Here is a 23,602-nt window from a genome sequence, read left to right as displayed (position 1 = left end):
GACGAATCTGGGTATGGCGGATGCCAGGAGAACGCTACCTGCCCGAATGCATAGTGCCAACTGTGAAGTTTGGTGGAGAAGGAATAATGGTCTGGGGCTGTTTTTCATGGTTCAGGCTAGGCCCCTTAGTTCCAGTGAAGGTAAATCTTAATGCTACAGCATACAATGACATTCTAGATGATTCTGTGCTTCCAACTTTGTGGCAACAGCTTGGGGAAGGCCCTTTCCTGTTTCAGCATGACAATGCCCCCGTGCACAAAGCGAGAAATGGTTTGTCAAGATTGGTTTGGAAGAACCTGACTGGCCTACACAGAGCCCTGACCTCAACCCCATCACACCTTAGGGATGAATTGGAACGCCGACTGCAAGCCAGGCCTAATTGCCTAACATCAGTGCCTGACCTCACTAATGCTCTTGCGGCTGAATGGAAGCAAGTCCCGGCAGCAATGTTCCAACATCTAGTGGAAAGCCTTCCCAGAAGAGTGGAGGCTGTTATAGCAGCAAAGGGGGGACCAACTCCATATGAATGCCCATGATTTTGGAATGAGATGTTTGACGAGTAGGTGTCCACATACTTTTGGCCATGTAGTGTATGTCCAGATCAGTGAGATATTTAGTCCAGACCTCTGTGTGCCAAAGAGAAGGAGGAGACTTCCACCAGCATGATGATTGGAATACAGTTGACCCCTGATAAGTGCACAACAGATGGGGGAAAAGACATCTTCCTCATTCTTCAACTTTCCTTTATTTTTCTTTTTTTTTTTTACCTTACATTTTACATTTTAGTCATTTAGCAGACGCTCTTATCCAGAGCGACTTACAGGAGCAATTAGGGTTAAGTGCCTTGCTCAAGGGCACATCGACAGATTTTTCACCTAGTCGGCTCGGGGATTAGAACCAGCGACCTTTCGGTTACTGTCACTACGCTCTTAACCACTAAGCTACCTGCCACCCAGGTACCTTGATATCTGCAATCCTCCATGCTCCTGGTCAGTGCTGTGGACACAGAGTGGAATCAAAAGAAATTGCTCATGGAAAAAGTAGTGGCAGTAAAGCCCATTCTGAGGAACAAAGTTGCCAAACAACGTTTGTTATCCTGGTTGTGTCTATTCCAACCATGACTAGCAACATTCCACATCATCATGAGCAATATTCGGCAATGGGCGCCAGGTAGCTTAGTGGTTAAGAGCGTTGTGCCAGTAACCGAAAGGTCGCTGGTTCTAATCCCCGAGCCGACTAGGTGAAAAATCTGTCTGTGCCCTTGAGCAAGGCACTTAACCCTAATTGCTCCTGTAAGTCGCTCTGGATAAGAGCGTCTGCTAAATGACATAAAATAAAAATAGGAGAGATAAGTCATGTCCTTCTCAGAGACCAGCTGAGGACAATACGCCGCTGCAGTTAGAACCAGCGCCAATCCAGTCTGCCTGTCTGGGGCTGGAGACAGACAGATGGAAACCATGAACAGGTGCAGAAGCCCCCTATCCACCAAAACATTGATCTGTCTGTCTGTTTCTCTTTCTGACTGAGTTCGTGTGTACACTTTGGTCAGTCACTGACAGATGGATGTCAGGGTGGGGCATGAAACAGGGGAAACAGAATCCTTGGTGGTTTCCAGAAAGAGTGGGTGTATTTCAACCTCTATAACAAGAAAACTACAGCTTTGACTTATGAACCAAATGGCATTCTTCCCTTGTCCCCTTTCCATCCTCACTGGTGGGCTGAAACATGGATGTCCACTGCCTGGTAAATTAGATTTAACATATCTGGTTCCTTTGAGAAGGTGGTGAAAGAAAGCAGTCAGGGAGAAGATGCTGTCTGAAACTTTGACACGGTGTTGATGTGTGAAGCAGATGGAGAGGTTTTGAATAGAACTAGAGATATGTGTTGATAGGTGGAGGGACAGAGAGGTGAGTGGGTAGTGCTGTAGAAGAGAGCTCTGTCTGCTCAGGCTCTCACCAGCCTCCTCCTGCTCATCCACTGTAGGTCAGTGGTGTGTATTCATGGATGCCAAGGGAAGCCAGGCTTCCCCACAAAATCTCTCTGTGTTTCAGAATTTATTTTCAATTCGCAAGAGGCTGATTGTATCTCACTGGAGAAAGCATCTGAGCGAGCGAAACAGCGCCCCTCTGTCTCTCTATGTGTAGGCCATCTATCTGATGCTGTCTGGTCCAAACGAGTATGACAGTGTTGCCGCCCGTAGCATTGAAGGCAAGGGAAGCCAGCGACCTTATGGCCTCCCATGACAAAAAAAGTATACAAATTAGTCAATCAGCGTTGAGCTAAACTGAGCGAGCTCAACTGTGAATGTGCACCAAAAGAAGTGTCAAGGGAAGCCAGCTTGGATTTGGTGTCACTGTTATCAAATCCCATTGAGAGCATATGTCATTGACAGAAAAAGTTGAATTGTTGCATCTCGTTGTGTTGTCCTCCGGTGGCTAGCTAGCCAGCTAGCTACAATGGGCCCTTTCCTAAATTAGTCATGGATGGAGATAGGGATTTGGACTTAATTCTCCGTACCGGCAAATGATTATAAGGGCGATTCTGATCCAACCATTAATTCATACATTGTTGTGCCCCTGGCCTGAGAGGATGGAAGTTCAATATGTAGCTAGATGTAGAAGGCTAATGTTAACTAGCTAACGTTGCCCATGAATGGAAGTTAGGCTAGTGAGCAAGCATTTTAGCCAGGTAGCCTAGGACAACAAAAAATAAAAGCGTGTACTGTATGACAGAGTGATATACCGTTTCCTCAACATGAAAGAGAGGAGGATGGCATTGGCATTTCTCTACCAGTAGGGTGAGTCAACATGGTTTTCTACTTGCACACACCCACACACAAGTCAGAAGCATGGACAGCCACATCAAATTTAGCTTATGTTGATTGGACTAAATATTTTTTTTGTATCTTTTAGTTGTCACTGTATTACACTAAGCAGAGGCGATTTGATGATGTTGAAATGGTGCTGAAATAGTGGACGTAGCTCCTGTTTTCTTTGCGACTTGCGGTAAATCTCTGTGGTTCTAAATCAATAGTTGTTTAGTGGTCCGAAAATGTCGGAAACATTAACTTGCTTGACCATGCTGTAGGTCATGTAACTGTCTGTTACATGCAATATGCTTTGTGGACTTTGCTGGACAGAGGTTGCTCTCTGGTTTTGTGATAAAACAAAGGTGTGGTTCAATTTATTATGCTACTGTGTCTTCTTATTGTCTTTGCTTTTAGGCCTATACAGTGTAAAAGTATTCATCCCGCTTGGTGTTTTTCCTATTTTGTTGCATTACAACCTGTAATTTAAATGGATTTTTATTTGGATTTCATGTAATGGACATACACAAAATAGTCAAAATTGGTGAAGTGAAATGAAAAAAATAACTTGTTTCAAAAATTCTAAGAAATAAATAACGGAAAAGTGGTGCGTGCGTGTCTATTCACCCCCTTTACTATGAAGCCCCTAAATAAGATCTGGTGCAACCAATTACCTTCAGAAGTCACATAATTAGTTAAATAAAGTCCACCTGTATGCAATCTAAGTGTCACATGATCTGTCACATGATCTCAGTATATATACACCTGTTCTGAAAGGCCCCAGAGTCTGCAACACCACTAAGCAAGGGGCACCACCAAGCAAGCGGCACCAAGGAGCTCTCCAAATAGGTCAGGGACAAAGTTGTGGAGAAGTACAGATCAGGGTTGGGTTATACAAAAATATCCGACACTTTGAACATCCCACGGAGCACCATTAAATCCATGATTAAAAATGGAAAGAATATGGCACCACAACAAACCTGCCAAGAGAGGGCCGCCCACCAAAACTCACGGACCAGGCAAGGAGGGCATTAATCAGAGAGGCAACATAGAGACCAATGATAACCCTGAAGGAGCTGCAAAGCTCCACAGCGGAGATTGGAGTATCTGTCCATAGGACCACTTTAAGCCGTACACTCCACAGAGCTGGGCTTTACGGAAGAGTGGCCATAAAAAAGTCATTGCTTAAAGAAAAAAATAAGCAATCACATTTGGTGTTCGCCAAAAGGCATGTGGGAGACTCCCCAAACATATGGAAGAAGGTACTCTGGTCAGATGAGAATAAAATAGAGCTTTTTGGCCATCAAGGAAAACGCTATGTCTGGCGCAAACCCAACACCTCTCATCACCCAGAGAACACCATCCCCACAGTGAAGCATGGTGGTGGCAGCATCGTCAGGGACTGGGAAACTGGTCAGAATTGAAGGAATGATGGATGGCGCTAAATACAGGGAAATTCTTGAGGGAAATCTGTTTCAGTTTTCCAGAGATTTGAGACTGGGACGGAGGTTCACCTTCCAGCAGGACAATGACCCTAAGCATACTACTAAAGCAACACTCGAGTGGTTTAAGGGGAAACATTTAAATGTCTTGGAATGGCCTAGTCAAAGCACAGACCTCAATCCAATTGAGAATCTGTGGTATGACTTAAAGATTGCTGTACACCAGCGGAAACCATTCAACTTGAAGGAGCTGGAGCAGTTTTGCCTTGAAGAATGGGAAAAAATCCCAGTGGCTAGATGTGCCAAGCTTATAGAGACATACCCCAAGAGACTTGCCTCTGTAATTGCTGCAAAAGGTGGCTCTACAAAGTATTGACTTTGGGGGGGGTGAATAGTTATGCACGCTCAAGTTTTCTGTATTTTTTGTCTTATTTCTTGTTTGTTTCACAAGAAAAAATATTTTGCATCTTCAAAGTGGTAGGCATGTTGTGTAAATCAAATGATACAAACCACCCAAAAATCCATTTTAATTCCAGGTTGTAAGGCAACAAAATAGAGAAAATGCCAAGGGGTTTGAATACTTTCGCAAGCCACTGTATATCACTGTTGCAAGGCATACGAGATAACAGGTTATAGAGCAAACAACGCAATTATCACAACACAGGTTGTAATATGGATTTTTTTTTTTGGGGGGGGGGATTTTACCCACGCACCGCTACTGCTGTAGGTGTCAGGTTCTGTGTGTTTTCGGATGGAGTGTTTCATCTAACACAGAGCCGCAACCATTATTTATACAACAGTGAACCATGCTCTTCCCCCTCAGACACATCTGGGCCTCTTTCTCTCCCCCGCCTCTCTCTTTCTTTCTCTCTCTCTTTCTCCCCCTCTTTCTTTCTTTGTTGTGGGCAGTGTGCACACTTTGTTGTGGGCGGTGTGCACAGAGCCTGTCTTCTCTTGAGAGCCAGGTCTGCCTATGGCGGCCTTTCTCAATAGCAAGGCTATGCTCACTGAGTCTGTACATAGTCAAAGCTTTACTTATTTTTGGGTCAGTCAAGGTGGTCAGGTATTCTGCCACTGTGTATTCTCTGTTTAGGGCCAAATAGCATTCTAGTTTGATATGTTTTTTTGTTAGTTCTTTCCAATGTGTCAAATAATTATATTTTTGTTTTCTCATGTTTCGGTTGGGTCTAATTGTGTTGCTGTCCTGGGGCTCTGTGGGGTCTGTTTGTGTTTGTGAACAGAGCCCCAGGACCAGCTTGCTTAGGGGACTCTTCTCCAGGCTCATCTCTATGTAGGTGATGGCTTTGTTATATAAGGTTTGGGAATCGCTTCCTTTTAGGTGGTTGTAGAATTTAACGGCTCTTTTCTGGATTTTGATAATTAGCGGGTATCTCTCTCGCGCTCTCTCTCTATGACATTTAAACTTGTGTCCTCAGGGCCAGTGTGTTGTTGACAGTATAGGACTGGGTAACTTGGATAAGGATGGCGCCAACAGACATGGCAGCTCTGATTCTAGCTCCTAAGCAACTTTGCAGTAGATCTTTTATTGGTGTGTGTTATTTCTTACATTATTAGCACAAAGTTTTGTGTGTTATTACATACAGCCGGAAATAACTTTTGGATATCAGAGCGGCGGTAACTCACCAGCATTACGACCAGGAATACGACTTTCCCGAATTGGATCCTTTGTTCGTACCCACCAGGGCAATTGAACTGATCCCAGAGGCTGATCCAAAACGCCGCCGGCGGAGGAGAGGTATTCGGAGTGGACTTCTAGTCCGACTCAGGAGGAGTGCACACCATCCACTGCTTCCGAGTATATTACTCGCTAATGTTCAGTCTCTGGATAATGAAGTAGACGAGCTCAGGGCGAGGATCTCCTTCCAGAGAGACATCAGGGATTGTAACATACTCTGTTTCCTGGAAACATGGCTCTCTCTGGATATATTGTCTTCGTCCATACAGCCAGCTGGGTTCTCAGTACATTGTGCAGACAGGAATAAAGAACTCTCAGAGAAGAAGAAAGGAGGGGGTGTATGTTTCATGATTAACTAGTTATGGTGTGATTGTGATAATGTCGTATCGAGTGAGTGGTGGCAATTATTGCTGATAAACAAAGGAGTCTGCTCATACTGAATCCTTGATCATAAGTTTATTCAGATCACAAGCTTTCAGCATAAGTGACAGGTGACATGACACCCGGAGAGCGACGCCTCAGAATGGCTGCTCGTTCTGCCCTCTCCTTCGTTTTCCCCCCTATTTATAAACAATGACGCTCCCTCTTCTGGCCAATCACCAGTCTCCCCTGTCTACAACACACTTCCTGTCTGTTGTATGTGGCGTTACACTAAACATTCCCTTTTGATACTAACATAAACAACATTCCATTTCTTCATGAAAAACATTTAACACCATGATAATCTCAATACACTACATTAACATACAGAAACTTAAGTCCTTTTGTTCACCCAACCTAGAATACCTCACAATCAAATGCCGACCGTAATACCTCCCAAGATAATTCTCTTCTGTTATAGTCACAGCCGTGTATATCCCCCCTCAAGCCGATACCACGATGGCCCTCAAAAAACTACACTGGACTTTATGCAAACTGGAAACCACATATCCTGAGGACGCATTTATTGTAGCTGGGGATTTTAACAAAGCAAATTTGAGGAAAACGCTACTGAAGTTCCACCAATACATTGACTGTAGTACTCGCTCTGGGAAAACATTGGACCATTCCTATTCAACTTTTCAAAATTTCTACAAGGCCGTCCCCTGCCCTCCCGTCGGCAAATCTGATCACGACTCCATTTTGCTCCTCCCTTCCTATAGGCAGAAACTCAAACAGGAAGAACCTGTGCTAAGGTCTATTCAACACTGGTCTGACCAATCGGAATCCATGCTTCAAGATTGTTTTGATCACAGGGACTGGGATATGTTCCGGGTAGCTTCCGAGAATAACATCGACAAATACACGGATACAGTGACTGAGTTCATCAGGAAGTGTATAGAAGATGTTGTACCCACCGTGACTATTAAAACCTACCCAAACCAGAAACCGTGGATAGATGGCAGCACTGAAAGTGTGAACCACCGCATTTAACCATGGCAAGGTGACTGGGAATATGGCTGAATACAAACAGTGTCGTTATTCGCTCCGTAAGGCAATCAAACATGCAAAACGTCAGTACAGAGTCGCAATTCGGCTCAGACACAAGACTTATATGGCAGGGTCTACAGACAATCATGGACTACAAAGGGAAAACCAGCCACGTCGTCGGACGCCTACGTCTTGCTTCCGGACAAGCTAAACACCTAAACACAAGCTTTGATGATAACACAGTGCCACCGACGCGGCCTGCTACAAGGACTGTGGGCTCTCCTTCTCCGTGGCCGACGTGATTAAGACATTTAAGCGTGCTAACCCTCGCAAGGCTGCAGTCCCAGACGGCATCCCTAGCCGCGTTCTCAGAGCATGCGCAGACCAGCTGGCTGGAGTGTTTACGGACATATTCAATCTCTCCCTATCCCAGTCTGCTGTCCCCACTTGCTTCAAGATGTCCACCATTGTTCCTGTACCCAAGAAAGCAAAGGGAACTGAACTAAATGTCTATCGCCCCGTAGCACTCACTTCTGTCATCATGAAGTGCTTTGAGAGGATAGTCAAGGATCATATCACCTCCACCTTACCTGTCACCCTAGACCCACTTCAATTTGCAAACCGCCCCAATAGGTCCACAGACGATGCCATCGCACTGCACACTGCCCTATCCCATCTGGACCATGGTCATTTGACTATAGCTCAGCATTCAACACAATAGTACCCTCCAAGCTCATCATTAAGCTCGGGGCCCTGGGTCTGAACCCCACCCTGTGCAACTGAGTTCTGGACTTCCTGACGGGCAGCCCCCAGGTGGTGAAGGTAGGAAACAACACCTCCACTTTGCTGATCCTCAACACTGGGGCCCCACAAGGGTGCGTGCTCAGCCCCCTCCTGTACTCCCTATTCACCCACGACTACGTGGCCACGCACGCCTCCAACTCAATCATCAAGTTTGCAGATGACACAACGGTAGTAGGCCTGATTACCAAAAATGACGAGACAGCCTACAGGGAGGAGGTGAGGGCACTGGGAAAGTGGTGCCAGGAAAATAACCTCTCACTCAATGTCAATAAATCAAAGGAGCTGATCGTGGACTTCAGGAAACAGCAGAGGGAGCACGCCCCTATCCACATCGACGGGACTGCAGTGGAGAAGGTGGAAAGCTTCAATTTCCTTGGCGTACCTATCACTGACAATCTGAAATGGTCCACCCACACAGACAGTGTGGTGAAGAAGGCGCAACAGCGCCTCTTCAACCTCAGGAGGCTGAAGAAATGTGGCTTATCACCTAAAACCCTCAGAAACTTTTACAGATGCACAATTGAGAGCATCACCACCTGGTACGGCAACTGCACCGCCCACAACTGCAGGGCTCTCCAGAGGGGTGGTGCAGTCTGCCCAACGCATCACTGGGGGCAAACTACCTGCCCTCCAGGACACCTACAACACCCGATGTCACAGGAAGGCCAAAAAGATCATCAAGGACATCAACCAACCGAGCCACGGCCTGTTCACCCCGCTATCATCCAGAAGGCGAGGTCAGTACAGGTGCATCAAAGCTGGGACCGAGAGACTGAAAAACAACTTCTATCTCAAGGCCATCAGACTGTTAAATAGCCATCACTAGGCGGCTTCCACCCGGATACGTAAACCTGCACCTTAGAGGTTGCTGCCCTGTATACATAGACTTGGAATCACTGGCCACTTTAATAATGGAACACTATATTTATATATATTTTAGTCATTTAGCAGACGCTCTTATCCAGAGCGACTTACAGTTAGTGAGTGCATACATTTTTTTTCATACTGGCCCCCCGTGGGAATCGAACCCACAACCCTGGCGTTGCAAGCGCCATGCTCTACCAACTGAGCTACAGGGGGCCTTAATAGTCACTCTAATAATGTTTACATATTTTTGCTTTACTCATCTCATGTGTATATACTGTATTCTATTCTACTGTATTTTAGTCTATGCCACTCCGACATTGCTCGTTCTAATATTTATATATTTCTTAATTCCATTCTTTTAGATTTGTGTGTATTGTTATAGCTGGAGTAAATGGTTATAGGGTCAGGGTGGAGTATGTATGGCTTGTTATAGCTGGAGTAAATGGTTATAGGGTCAGGGTGGAGTATGTATGGCTTGTTATAGCTGGAGTAAATGGTAATAGGGTCAGGGTGGAGTATGTATGGCTTGTTATGATCTGTATTTTGCTCCGTTCATCTTTCCCTCGATCCTGACTAGTCTCCCAGTCCCTGCGGCTGAAAAACATCCCCACATCTTAGTGGTTCCAAACATCTTCCATTTAAGAATGATGGAGGCCACTGTGTTCTTGGGGACCTTCAATGCTGCAGAAATGTTTTGGTACCCTTCCCCAGATCTGTGCCTCGACACAATCCTGTCTCAGAGCTTTACGGACAATTCCTTCAACCTCATGGCTTGATTTTTGCTCTGACATGCACTGTCGACTGTGGGACCTTATATAGACAGTTGTGTGCCTTTCCAAATCATGTCCAATCAATTGAATTTACCACAGGTGGACTCCAATCAAGTTGTAGAAACATCTCAAGGATGATCAATGGAAACAGCATGCACCTGAGCTCAATTTCGAGTCTCATAAGCAAAGGGTCTGAATACTTATGTAAATAAGGTATTTTTTAAATTTTATTTTATAAATTTGCACACATTTCTAAAAACCTGTTTTCGCTTTGTCATTATGGGGTGTTGTGTTTAGATTGATGAGGATTTGTATGTATTTAATCCATTTTAGAATAAGGCTGTAACGTAACACAATGTGGAAAAAGTGAAGGGGTCTGAATACTTTCTGAATTCACTGCACATTGTAGATTCATAATATTACATTGTATTGTATTACACCCTCCATACTCCACCATAACCCATTTACTCCTTTTCCAGCCATACTCCCTTCCGCTATCAAATCAAATTACATTTTATTGGTCACATACACATATTTAGCAGATGTTATTGCGGGTGTGGCGAAATGCTTCTAGATCCAACAGTGCAGTAGTATCTAACAATTCACAACGATACACACAAATCTAAAAGAATGGAATTAAGAAATATATAAATATTAGAACGAGCAATGTCGGAGTGGCATAGACTAAAATACGGTAGAATAGAATACAGTATATACACATGAGATGAGTAAAGCAAAAATATGTAAACATTATTAGAGTGACTATTAAGGCCCTCTGTAGTTCAGTTCCACTCCTGCGTTGTCTTGGCTGTAAGCTTAGGGTCGTTTTCCTGTTGGAAGGTGAACCTTCGCCCCAGTCTGAGGTCCTTGAATGAGTAGGTGTGTCCAAACTTTTGACTGGTACTGTTTATATATATATATATACACACACTCCGGACTCAGACATTGCTCATCCTAATATTTCTGTATTTCTTAATTCCATTATTTTACTTTCAGATTAGTGTGTATTGTTAGATACTACTGCACTGTTTGAGCTAGGAACACAAGCATTTCGCTACACCCGCAATAACATCTGTTAAATATGTGTATGCGACCAATAACATTTGATTTGACTTATTATAAACTGGAAGTAAACTCGCCCCGCCATGTGTGTTTGGTTCCCAGGGTATTTGTATTTATTATGGATCCCCATTAGCTGCTGCTGGCAGCAGCTACTCTTCCTGGGGTCTAGCAAAATTAAGGCAGTTATACATTTTAAAAACATTACAATACATTCATAACAGATTTCACAAGATATTAAGTGTGTGTCCTCAGGCCTCTACTCTACTACCACATATCTATAACACAAAATCCATGTGTACTTGTGCGTATGTTATCTTGTGTTTGTATGCATGTGTCTATGTTTGTGTTGCTTCACAGTCCCCGCTGTTCCATAAGGTGTGTTTTTATCTGTTTTTAAATCTAATTTTACTGCTGGCATGAGTTACTTGATATGGAATAGAGTTCCATGTAGTCATGGCTCTATGTAGTACTGTGTGCCTCCCATAGTCTGTTCTTGACTTCGGGACAGCGAAGAGACCTCTGGTGGCATGTCTTGTGGGGTATGCATGGGTGTCCGAGCTGTGTGCCAGTAGTTCAAACAGACAGCTTGGTGCATTCAACATGTCAATACCTCTCACAAATACAAGTAGTGATGAAGTCAATCTCTCCTCCACTTTGAGCCAGGAGAGATTGACATGCATATTATTAATGTTAGCTCTCTGTGTACATCCAAGGGCCAGCCGTGCTGCCCTGTTCTGAGCCTATTGCAATTTTCCTAAGTCCCTCTTTGTGGCACCTGACCACACGACTGAACAGTAGTCCAGGTGCGACCAAACTAGGGCCTGTAGGACCTGCCTTGTTGATAGTGCTTGTAAGAAGGCAGAGCAGCGCTTTATTATAGACAGACTTCTCCCCATCCTAGCTACTGTTGTATCAATATGTTTTGACCATGACAGTTTACAATCCAGGGTTACTCCAAGCAATTTAGTCTCCTCAACTTGCTCAATTTCCACATTATTCATTACAAGATTTAGTTGAGGTTTGGAGTTTAGTAAATGATTTGTCCCAAATACCATGCTTTCAGTTTATGAAATATGTAGGACTAACTTATTCCTTGCCACCCATTCTGAAACTAACTGCAGCTCTTTGTTAAGTGTTGCTGTCATTTCAGTCTCTGTGGTAGCTGACGTGTGTAGTGTTGAGTCATCCGCATACATAGACACACTGGCTTTACTCAAAGCCAGTGGCATGTCGTTAGTAAAGACTGAAAAAAGTAAGGGGCCTAGACAGCTGCCCTGGGGAATTCCTGATTCTACCTGGATTTTGTTGGAGAGGCTTCCATTAAAGAACACCCTCTGTGTTCTGTTAGACAGGTAAGTCTTTATCCACAATATAGCAGGGGGTGTAAAGCAATAACACATACGTTTTTCCAGCAACAGGCTATGATCGATGATGTCAAAACCCGCACTGAAGTCTAACAAAACAGACCCCACAATCTTTTTATCATCAATTTCTCTCAGCCAATCATCAGTCATTTGTGTCAGTGCTGTGCTTGTTGAATGTCCTTCCCTATAAGCGTGCTGAAAGTCTGTTGTCAATTTGTTTACTGTAAAATAGTATTTTATCTGGTCAAACACAATTTTTTCCAAAAGTTTACTAAAGGGTTGGTAACAAGCTGATTGGTCGGCTATTTGAGCCAGTTAAGGGGGCTTTACTATTCTTAGGTAGGGGAATAAATTTAGCTTCCCTCCAGGCCTGAGGGCACACACTTTCTAGTAGGCTTAAATTGAAGATACAGTTGAAGTCGGAAGTTTACATACACCTTAGCCAAATACATTTAAACTCAGTTTTTCACAATTCCTGACATTTAATCCTAGTAAAAATTCCCTTTCTTAGGTCAGTTAGGATCACCACTTTATTTTAAGAATGTGAAATGTCAGAATAATAGTAGAGAGAATGAATTATTTCAGCTTTTATTTCTTTCATCACATTCCCAGTGGGTCAGAAGTTTACATACACTCAATTAGTATTTGGTAGCATTGCCTTTAAATTGTTTAACTTGGGTCAAACGTTTCGGGTAGCCTACCACAAGCTTCCCACAATAAATTGGGTGAATTTTGGCCCATTCCTCCTGACAGAGCTGGTGTAATTGAGTCAGGTTTGTAGGCCTCCTTGCTCGCACACGCTTTTTCAGTTCTGCTCACAAATGTTCTATAGGATTGAGGTCAGAGCTTTGTGATGGCCACTCCAATATCTTGACTTTGTTGTCCTTAAGCCATTTTGCCACAACTTTGAAAGTATGCTTGGGGTCATTGTCCATTTGGAAGACCCATTTGCAACCAAGCTTTAACTTCCTGACTGACTTGAGATGTTGCTTCAATATATCCACATCATTTCCCTTCCTCATGATGCCATCTATTTTGTGAAGTGCACCAGTCCCTCCTGCAGCAAAGCACCCCCACAGCATGATGATGCCACCCCCCGTGCTTCACTTTTTTTTTTTTTTTTTTTTTAACCTTTATTTAACCAGGTAAGCCAGTTGAGAACAAGTTCTCATTTACAACTGCGACCTGGCCAAGATAAAGCATAGTAGTGCAATAAAAACAACACAGAGTTACATATGGGGTAAAAAACATAAAGTCAAAAATACAACAGAAAATATATATACAGTGTGTGCAAATGTAGCAAGTTATGGAGGTAGGCAATAAATAGGCTATAGTGCAGAATAATTACAATAGTATTAACACTGGAATGCTAGATGTGCAAGAGATTATGTGCAAATAGAGATACTGGGGTGCAAAAGAGCAAAATAAATAACAATATGGGGATGAGGTAGTTGGGTGGGCTAATTTCAGATGGGCTGTGTACAGGTGCAGTGATCGGTAAGGTGCTCTGACAACTGATGCTTAAAGTTAGTGAGGGAGATAAGAGTCTCCAGCTTCAGAGATTTTTGCAATTCGTTCCAGTCATTGGCAGCAGAGAACTGGAAGGAATGGCAGCCAAAGGAGGTGTTGGCTTTGGGAATGACCAGTGAGATATACCTGCTGGAGCGCAGACTACGGGTGGGTGCTGCTATGGTGACCAATGAGCTAAGATAAGGCGGGGATTTGCCTAGCAGTGATTTATAGATGGCCTGGAGCCAGTGGGTTTGACGACGAACATGTAGTGAGGACCAGCCAACAAGAGCGTACAGGTCACAGTGGTGGGTAGTGTATGGGGCTTTGGAGACAAAACGGATGGCACTGTGATAGACTACATCCAATTTGCTGAGTAGAGTGTTGGAGGCTATTTTGTAAATGACATCGCCGAAGTCAAGGATAGGTAGGATAGTCAGTTTTACGAGGGCATGTTTGGCAGCATGAGTGAAGGAGGCTTTGTTGCGAAATAGGAAGCCGATTCTAGATTTAACTTTGGATTGGAGATTCTTAATGTGAGTCTGGAAGGAGAGTTTACAGTCTAACCAGACACCTAGGTATTTGTAGTTGTCCACATACTCTAGGTCAGACCCATCGAGAGTGGTGATTCTAGTCGGGTGGGTGGGTGCCAGCAGCGTTCGATTGAAGAGCATGCATTTAGTTTTACTAGTGTTTAAGAGCAGTTGGAGGCTACTGAAGGAGTGTTGTATGGCATTGAAGCTCGTTTGGAGGTTTGTTAACACAGTGTCCAATGAAGGGCCAGATGTATACAAAATGGTGTCGTCTGCGTAGAGGTGGATCTGAGAGTCACCAGCAGCAAGAGCGACATCATTGATATACACGGAGAAAAGAGTCGGCCCAAGAATTGAACCCTGTGGCACCCCCATAGAGACTGCCATAGGTCCAGACAACAGGCCCTCTGATTTGACACACTGAACTCTATCTGAGAAGTAGTTGGTGAACCAGGCGAGGCAGTCATTTGAGAAACCAAGGCTATTTAGTCTGCCAATAAGAATGCGGTGGTTGACAGAGTCGAAAGCCTTGGCCAGGTCGATGAAGACGGCTGCACGGTACTGTCTATTATCGATCGCGGTTATAATATCGTTTAGGACCTTGAGCGTGGCTGAAGTGCACCCATGACCAGCTTGGAAACCGGATTGCATAGCGGAGAAGGTACGGTGGGATTCGAAATGGTCGGTGATCTGTTTGTTAACTTGGCTTTCAAATACTTTCGAAAGGCAGGGCAGGATGGATATAGGTCTGTAACAGTTTGGATCTAGAGTGTCACCCCCTTTGAAGAGGGGGATGACTGCGGCAGCTTTCCAATCTCTGGGGATCTCAGACGTTACGAAAGAGAGGTTGAACAGACTAGTAATAGGGGTTGCGACAATTTCGGCGGCTAGTTTTAGAAAGAAAGGGTCCAGATTGTCTAGCCCAGCTGATGTGTAGGGGTCCAGATTTTGCAGCTCTTTCAGAACATCAGCTGTCTGAATTTGTGTGAAGGAGAAGCGGGGGGGGCATGGGCAAGTTGCAGCGGAGGGTGCAGAGTTGGTGGCCGGGGTAGTGGTAGCCAGGTGGAAAGCATGGCCAGCCGTAGCAAAATGCTTGTTGAAATTCTCGATTATTGTAGATTTATCGGTGGTGATAGTGTTTCCTAGCCTCAGTGCAGTGGGCAGCTGGGAGGAAGTGCTCTTATTCTCCATGGACTTTACAGTGTCCCAAAACTTTTTGGAGTTAGTGCTACAGGATGCAAATTTATGTTTGAAAAAGTTAGCCTTTGCTTTCCTGACTGCTTGTGTATATTGGTTCCTAACTTCCCTGAAAAGTTGCATATCGCGGGAGCTATTTGATGCTAATGCAGTACACCACAGGATGTTTTTGTGCTGATCAAGGGCAGTCAAGTCTGAGGAGAACCAGGGGCTATATCTGTTCTTAGTTCTGTATTTTTTGAATGGGGCATGTTTATTTAAGATTTAAGATACGGATGCAGGCAATAAGGCAGTGATCGCTGAGATCCTGGTTGAAGACAGCGGAGGTGTATTTAGAGGGTAAGTTAGTCAGGATGATATCTATGAGGGTACCCATGGTTACGGATTTAGGGTTGTACCTGGTAGGTTCGTTGATAATTTGCGTGAGATTGAGGGCATCTAGTTTGGATTGTAGGATGGCCGGGGTATTAAGCATATCCCAATTTAGGTCACCAAGCAGTACGAACTCTGAGGATAAATGGGGGGCAATCAATTCACATATGGTGTCCAGGGCACAGCTCGGGGCTGAGGGGGGTCTGTAGCAAGCAGCAACAGTGAGAGACTTATTTCTGGAAAGGTGGATTTTTAGAAGTAGAAGCTCAAACTGTTTGGGCACAGACCTGGATAGTATGATAGAGCTCTGCAGGCTATCTCTACAGTAGATTGCAACTCCACCCCCTTTGGCAGTTCTATCTAGACGGAAAATGTTATAGTTGGGGATGGACATTTCAGAATTTTTGGTGGCCTTCCTAAGCCAGGATTCAGACACTGCTAGAACATCAGGGTTGGCGGAGTGTGCTAACGCAGTGAATAACTCAAACTTAGGAAGTAGACTTCTGATATTTACATGCAGGAAACCAAGGCTTTTGCGATTACAGAAGTCAGCAAATGATAGCGCCTGGGGAGTAGGAGTGATACTGAGGGCTGCAGGGCCTGGGTTAGCCTCTACATCACCGGAGGAACAGAGGAGGACTAGAATAAGGATACGGCTAAAGGCTTTAAGAACTGGTCTTCTAGTGCGTTGGGTACATAGAATAAAGGGGGCAGATTTCCGGGCGTTGTAGAAAAGATTCAGGGCATTATGTACAGACAACGATATGGAAGGATATGAGTAAAGTGGAGGTAAACCTAAGCGTTGGGTAACAATGAAAGAGATAGCATCACTGGAGGCACCGATTGAGCCGGTCTCCGCGTGTATGGGGGGTGGGACAAAGGAGCTATCTAAGGCAGGTTTAGCTGGGCTGGGGGATCTACAGTGAAATAGTACAATTAGAAATAACCGAAACAACAATAAGCTAACCATGTTGAGATGGGAGAGAGGCATAAAGCAATCACGGTGTAATTTGAGAGAGCTAAGACAACAGCTGGTAATGACGACACAGTTTGGGCTGAGGCTAAACATAAACAGGATGCGGTACCGTAAAAAGGAACAGTCCAGCAGGCATCAGCTGTATAGCTGAGTTATCATAAGGTCCGGTGAACAGCAATAGGATAGTTCGGGGGCTGCTAAAGCACTAGCGTGTGCTAGCGGGCCGGGGCTAGCAGATGGAATCTTCGTGGTCGACGTGGTAACGGGAAGCCTGTTGTAATCACATCAGATGATTTCGTCGGCAGACCAGTCGTGTAGGATCGGCGGGGCTCCGTGTCAACACTAGGTGGTCCCGTCCAGTTGACGTAGAGGTAGATAGCCGGGAGATGGGCCTAGCTCAGGATGATTAGCCAGACCACAACGTCCATTTTGTTGCAGCTAGCTGGTAGCGATGAATCCGGAGTTAAAGGTCCAGTGATTCAGTGATTCCGGCAGAATAACTGATATGTTCTGGGTCGATAACGCGCTGTGCAGACAGTGCAGACTGGCCGTATAATAGTCCAGACTAGAGCTGGCTGGTGGGTGGTGCAGGCCACGGACAATGGTGAAAAACCGCTAACGGTAGCTGATAGCAAGTAGCTAGTTAGCTGGCTACTCCCGTCCGGTAGACCTAGAGGTAGATATGAGCCTGGCTCTAGGCTAGCTCGAGGCTAACTGGTGCTTGCATCGGGGGCAGTGGTGAATTAGCCAGACAGCAACATCCATTCGGTTGCGGCTAGCTAGTTGCGATCCGGTGATTAATGTCCAGTGATTAAATTATTCCCACAGAAAATCCAATGTTCTGGGTGAAATACCGCTAACTGTGGCTAATACAGTGGGGGAAAAAAGTATTTAGTCAGCCACCAATTGTGCAAGTTCTCCCACTTAAAAAGATGAGAGAGGCCTGTAATTTTCATCATAGGTACACGTCAACTATGTCAGACAAATTGAGAAAATCCAGAAAATCACATTGTAGGATTTTTTATGAATTTATTTGCAAATTATGGTGGAAAATAAGTATTTGGTCCCCTACAAACAAGCAAGATTTCTGGCTCTCACAGACCTGTTACTTCTTCTTTAAGAGGCTCCTCTGTCCTCCACTCGTTACCTGTATTAATGACACCTGTTTGAACTTGTTATCAGTATAAAAGACACCTGTCCACAACCTCAAACAGTCACACTCCAAACTCCACTATGGCCAAGACCAAAGAGCTGTCAAAGGACACCAGAAACAAAATTGTAGACCTGCACCAGGCTGGGAAGACTGAATCTGCAATAGGTAAGCAGCTTGGTTTGAAGAAATCAACTGTGGGAGCAATTATTAGGAAATGGAAGACATACAAGACCACTGATAATCTCCCTCGATCTGGGGCTCCACGCAAGATCTCACCCCGTGGGGTCAAAATGATCACAAGAACGGTGAGCAAAAATCCCAGAACCTCACGGGGGGACCTAGTGAATGACCTGCAGAGAGCTGGGACCAAAGTAACACAAAGCCTACCATCAGTAACACACTACGCCGCCAGGGACTCAAATCCTGCAGTGCCAGTCGTGTCCCCCTGCTTAAGCCAGTACATGTCCAGGCCCGTCTGAAGTTTGCTAGAGTGCATTTGGATGATCCAGAAGAGGATTGGGAGAATGTCATATGGTCAGATGAAACCAAAATATAACTTTTTGGTAAAAACTCAACTCGTCGTGTTTGGAGGACAAAGAATGCTGAGTTGCATCCAAAGAACACCATACCTACTGTGAAGCATGGGGGTGGAAACATCATGCTTTGGGGCTGTTTTTCTGCAAAGGGACCAGGACGACTGATCCGTGTAAAGGAAAGAATTAATGGGGCCATGTATCGTGAGATTTTGAGTGAAAACCTCCTTCCATCAGCAAGGGCATTGAAGATGAAATGTGGCTGGGTCTTTCAGCATGACAATGATCCCAAACACACCGCCCGGGCAACGAAGGAGTGCCTTCGTAAGAAGCATTTCAAGGTCCTGGAGTGGCCTAGCCAGTCTCCAGATCTCAACCCCATAGAAAATCTTTGGAGGGAGTTGAAAGTCTGTGTTGCCCAGCGACAGCCCCAAAATATCACTGCTCTAGAGGAGATCTGCATGGAGGAATGGGCCAAAATACCAGCAACAGTGTATGAAAACCTTGTGAAGACTTACAGAAAACGTTTGACCTGTGTCATTGCCAACAAAGGGTATATACCAAAGTATTGAGAAACTTTTGTTATTGACCAAATACTTATTTTCCACCATAATTTGCAAATAAATTCATAAAAAATCCTACAATGTGATTTTCTTGAAAAAAAAATCTCATTTTGTCTGTCATAGTTGACGTGTACCTATGATGAAAATTACAGGCCTCTCTCATCTTTTTAAGTGGGAGAACTTGCACAATTGGTGGCTGACTAAATACTTTTTTCCCCCACTGTAGCAAGTAGCTAGTTAGCTGGCTAGCTAGTTTCAACTGGAGATTCTAGATAAAAGGTCAATAATAGAATCCATTCCACATTGAGTGAGGCTGCAGGAAAGTATATTTTGTAGAAGGATGAAAAGTCTGATAGGGAAATATGTACGAAAAATACAAAAAAAAACAGGGTATTTACAGGCTATTTACAGACACACGACAAAAACAGAACTGCACTACTACGCCATCTTGGATTAGAGGTTGGGATGGTGTTCTTGGGCTTGCAAGCACCTCCTTTTTCCTCCAAACATAACGATGGTCATTATGGCCAAACAGTTCTATTTTTGTTTCATCAGACCAGAGGACATTTCTCCAAAAAGTACGATCTTTGTCCCTATGTGCAGTTGGAAACCGTTGTGTGGCTTTTTTATGGCAGTTTTGGAGCAGTGGCTTTTTCCTTGCTTTCAGGTTATGTCGATATAGAACTCGTTTTACTGTGGATATAGATACTTTTGCTGATTTCTTTTTATTTCCCATGATGTCAAGCAAAGAGGCACTGAGTTTGAAGGTAGGCCTTGAAATACATCCACAGGTACACCTCCAATTGACTCAAATTATGTCAATTAGCCTATCAGAAGCTTCTAAAGCCAAGCTGTTTAAAGGCACAGTCAACTTAGTGTATGTAATCTTCTGACCCACTGGAATTGTGATACAGTGAATTATAAGTTAAATAATCTGTCTGTAAACAATTGTTGGAAAAATTACTTGTGTCATTCACAAAGTAGATGTCCTAACCGACTTGCCAAAACTATAGTTTGTTAACAAGAAATTTGTGGAGTGGTTGAAAAACAAGTTTTAATGACTCCAACCTAAGTGTATGTAAACTTACGACTTCAACTGTATATCTACAGTAGATCATATCCCTACAGTAGATCATATATCTCTAGAGTAGATCATTTATCTCTACAGTAGATCATATATCTCAACGCTACATCATATATCTCTACAGTAGGATATAACACATGGCTGCTTTAAGACTAACGGCCTCTATTTGTGGTGTGTGTATGTATGCTGTGTGTGTTGCAGGCGTTGGGAGGCCTGTCCTACCAGGCTCTGTATCAACGTATCCTCTCTGCAGCATCGTCCGCTCAGGCTCAGGTCACCTGCTTCGCTGCAGCCGGATTAGTCTTCATCACGGGAGTACCCTCGGTCATCATAAGAGCAGTGGCAGCCTCCACAGGTGCACAGACAGCCAGACAGACAGTCAGGCAGCCAGTCAACCAGCTGGTCGGTCGGTCAGTCAACCAGCTAGTCGGTCAGTCAGTCAACCAGCCAGTCAGTCAACCAGCCAGTCAGTCAATCAATCAGTAAGTCAGTCAACTAGTCAGTCCGTCAATCAGTCAACTAGCCAGTCAGTCAGTCAGCCAGTCAACCAGCTAGTCAATCAGTCAGTATGTCAGTCAGTCAGTCAGCTAGCCAACCAGTCAGTCACTCCTCCCCTCCATCCCCTTTCCTGACTGAACCCTCTCTTTACCCCTTCCTCTCTCTCCCTTCTCTCCCCCCTACAGACTGGAACCAGACGGCGTACGGCCTGCCCGCTCCGTTTGCCCGTGGGGAGGCAGGGAAGGTGCTGCCTCTGGCCCTGCAGTACCTCACCCCTCCCTGGGTGTCTGTGGTGGGCCTCGGGGCTGTGGCTGCAGCCGTCATGTCCTCCATGGACTCTGTCCTCCTCTCCTCCGCATCCATGTTTTCTCACAACATCTACAAGAGCACTCTCAGGGCACAGGTGTGTGTTTGTGTGTGTATGTGTGCAGGGGTTTTCAATTAACTTAAAGTATGAAGAATTTCCTTCTGAAAATTGCTGTTATGTCAATCAAGAAAAGTATGCAAGTCCTCTCTCTCTCTCTCGCTCTCAGTCGTCGGACAGGGAGTGTGTGTGGGTGATCCGGGTCAGTGTGTTGCTGGTGGGTTTGGCTGGTACAGGCCTGGCGTTCGCTGAGGACAGTGTGTTTGCCTTCTGGCTGATGAGTGGAGACCTCATCTCTACTGTGTGATCTTCCCCCAGCTTATCTGTGTTCTTCACTGCCGCTGTGCTAATGGCTACGGTGCTACTGCTGGTCACTCTGAGGCTGCTGAGTGGAGAGCCTCTCCTCCGGCTCCCAACGGTCCTCCTGTTCCCTGGTTGGAGGGAGGAGGGGGGAGTCATCCGCCAGTACTTCCCCTTCAGGACTCTGGTGATGTTGGTGTCTCTGGTGTGTATCCCCCAGCCTCCAGCCTGGCCACCCTGGCCTTCAGCCGTCGCCTGCTGCCCCGCTCCTGGGACATGCTGGCCGCACTGGGGGAGGAGGAGAGGGGGAAGGATGGAAAAGCTCCTGGCCAGCACCAGCTGCTAGGGACGGCGGGACGGAGGGAGGGGGTTGATGTATCAATGTCTTTAACAGGGGGGCAGTAACACTCTCTAAAGGAGGTGGACAATTGAAGAGTTTCATTCCAAAACAATATATCAATTTTCAGAAATGTTGATAAATCAGCTTTTATTGTTTGAAGAACTTATGAAAGAGATTGGTGTGTTTTTTCACTGTCTAATCGTGGCATGGGGTTGTTCAGGTGACATACAGTGGGGAAAAAAAGTATTTAGTCAGCCACCAATTGTGCAAGTTCTCCCACTTAAAAAGATGAGAGAGGCCTGTAATTTTCATCATAGGTACACGTCAACTATGACAGACAAAATGAGAAAAGAAAATCCAGAAAATCACATTGTAGGATTTTTAATGAATTTATTTGCAAATTATGGTGGAAAATAAGTATTTGGTCAATAACAAAAGTTTCTCAATACTTTGTTATATACCCTTTGTTGGCAATGACACAGGTCAAACGTTTTCTGTAAGTCTTCACAAGGTTTTCACACACTGTTGCTGGTATTTTGGCCCATTCCTCCATGCAGATCTCCTCTAGAGCAGTGATGTTTTGGGGCTGTCGCTGGGCAACACGGACTTTCAACTCCCTCCAAAGATTTTCTATGGGGTTGAGATCTGGAGACTGGCTAGGCCACTCCAGGACCTTGAAATGCTTCTTACGAAGCCACTCCTTCGTTGCCCGGGCGGTGTGTTTGGGATCATTGTCATGCTGAAAGACCCAGCCACGTTTCATCTTCAATGCCCTTGCTGATGGAAGGAGGTTTTCACTCAAAATCTCACGATACATGGCCCCATTCATTCTTTCCTTTACACGGATCAGTCATCCTGGTCCCTTTGCAGAAAAACAGCCCCAAAGCATGATATTTCCACCCCCATGCTTCACAGTAGGTATGGTGTTCTTTGGATGCAACTCAGCATTCTTTGTCCTCCAAACACGACGAGTTGAGTTTTTACCAAAAAGTTATATTTTGGTTTCATCTGACCATATGACATTCTCCCAATCCTCTTCTGGATCATCCAAATGCACTCTAGCAAACTTCAGACGGGCCTGGACATGTACTGGCTTAAGCAGGGGGACACGTCTGGCACTGCAGGATTTAAGTCCCTGGCGGCGTAGTGTGTTACTGATGGTAGGCTTTGTTACTTTGGTCCCAGCTCCCTGCAGGTCATTCACTAGGTCCCCCCGTGTGGTTCTGGGATTTTTGCTCACCGTTCTTGTGATCATTTTGACCCCACGGGGTGAGATCTTGCGTGGAGCCCCAGATCGAGGGAGATTATCAGTGGTCTTGTATGTCTTCCATTTCCTAATAATTGCTCCCACAGTTCATTTCTTCAAACCAAGCTGCTTACCTATTGCAGATTCAGTCTTCCCAGCCTGGTGCAGGTCTACAATTTTGTTTCTGGTGTCCTTTGACAGCTCTTTGGTCTTGGCCATAGTGGAGTTTGGAGTGTGACTGTTTGAGGTTGTGGACAGGTGTCTTTTATACTGATAACAAGTTCAAACAGGTGCCATTAATACAGGTAACGAGTGGAGGACAGAGGAGCCTCTTAAAGAAGAAGTTACAGGTCTGTGAGAGCCAGAAATCTTGCTTGTTTGTAGGTGACCAAATACTTATTTTCCACCATAATTTGCAAATAAATTCATTAAAAATCCTACAATGTGATTTTCTGGATTTTCTTTTCTCATTTTGTCTGTCATAGTTGACGTGTACCTATGATGAAAATTACAGGCCTCTCATCTTTTTAAGTGGGAGAACTTGCACAATTGGTGGCTGACTAAATACTTTTTTCCCCCACTGTACATGTATTTTTTAAAAATCTATCACTTGATAGTTTAATTTTAGAGACAAATAATCATGTTTTTGTTGCAAAACGCTACATATCAGCCTCACTATAAGTAGTACTGCTAGGTTTTACAGTCAAACGTAA

At 44.7% G+C, this 23,602-nt stretch overlaps 1 pseudogene across 1 annotated transcript; it reads left to right on the top strand.

Moving 5' to 3' along the window:
• The first annotated feature begins 1,725 nt into the window (after positions 1–1,725).
• LOC311102021 (high affinity choline transporter 1-like) lies at positions 1,726–21,649 on the top strand (annotated as a pseudogene). Its single transcript has 4 exons — positions 1,726–1,743; positions 20,343–20,496; positions 20,825–21,042; positions 21,173–21,649. The product of its transcript is annotated as a high affinity choline transporter 1-like (transcript).
• The last annotated feature ends 1,953 nt before the right edge of the window (positions 21,650–23,602 follow it).

Source organism: Coregonus lavaretus, assembly GCF_964263955.1.
Source record: "Coregonus lavaretus genome assembly, chromosome: 26".
Lineage (NCBI taxonomy): Eukaryota > Metazoa > Chordata > Actinopteri > Salmoniformes > Salmonidae > Coregonus > Coregonus lavaretus.
This window is presented reverse-complemented; position numbering and strand designations above follow the sequence as displayed.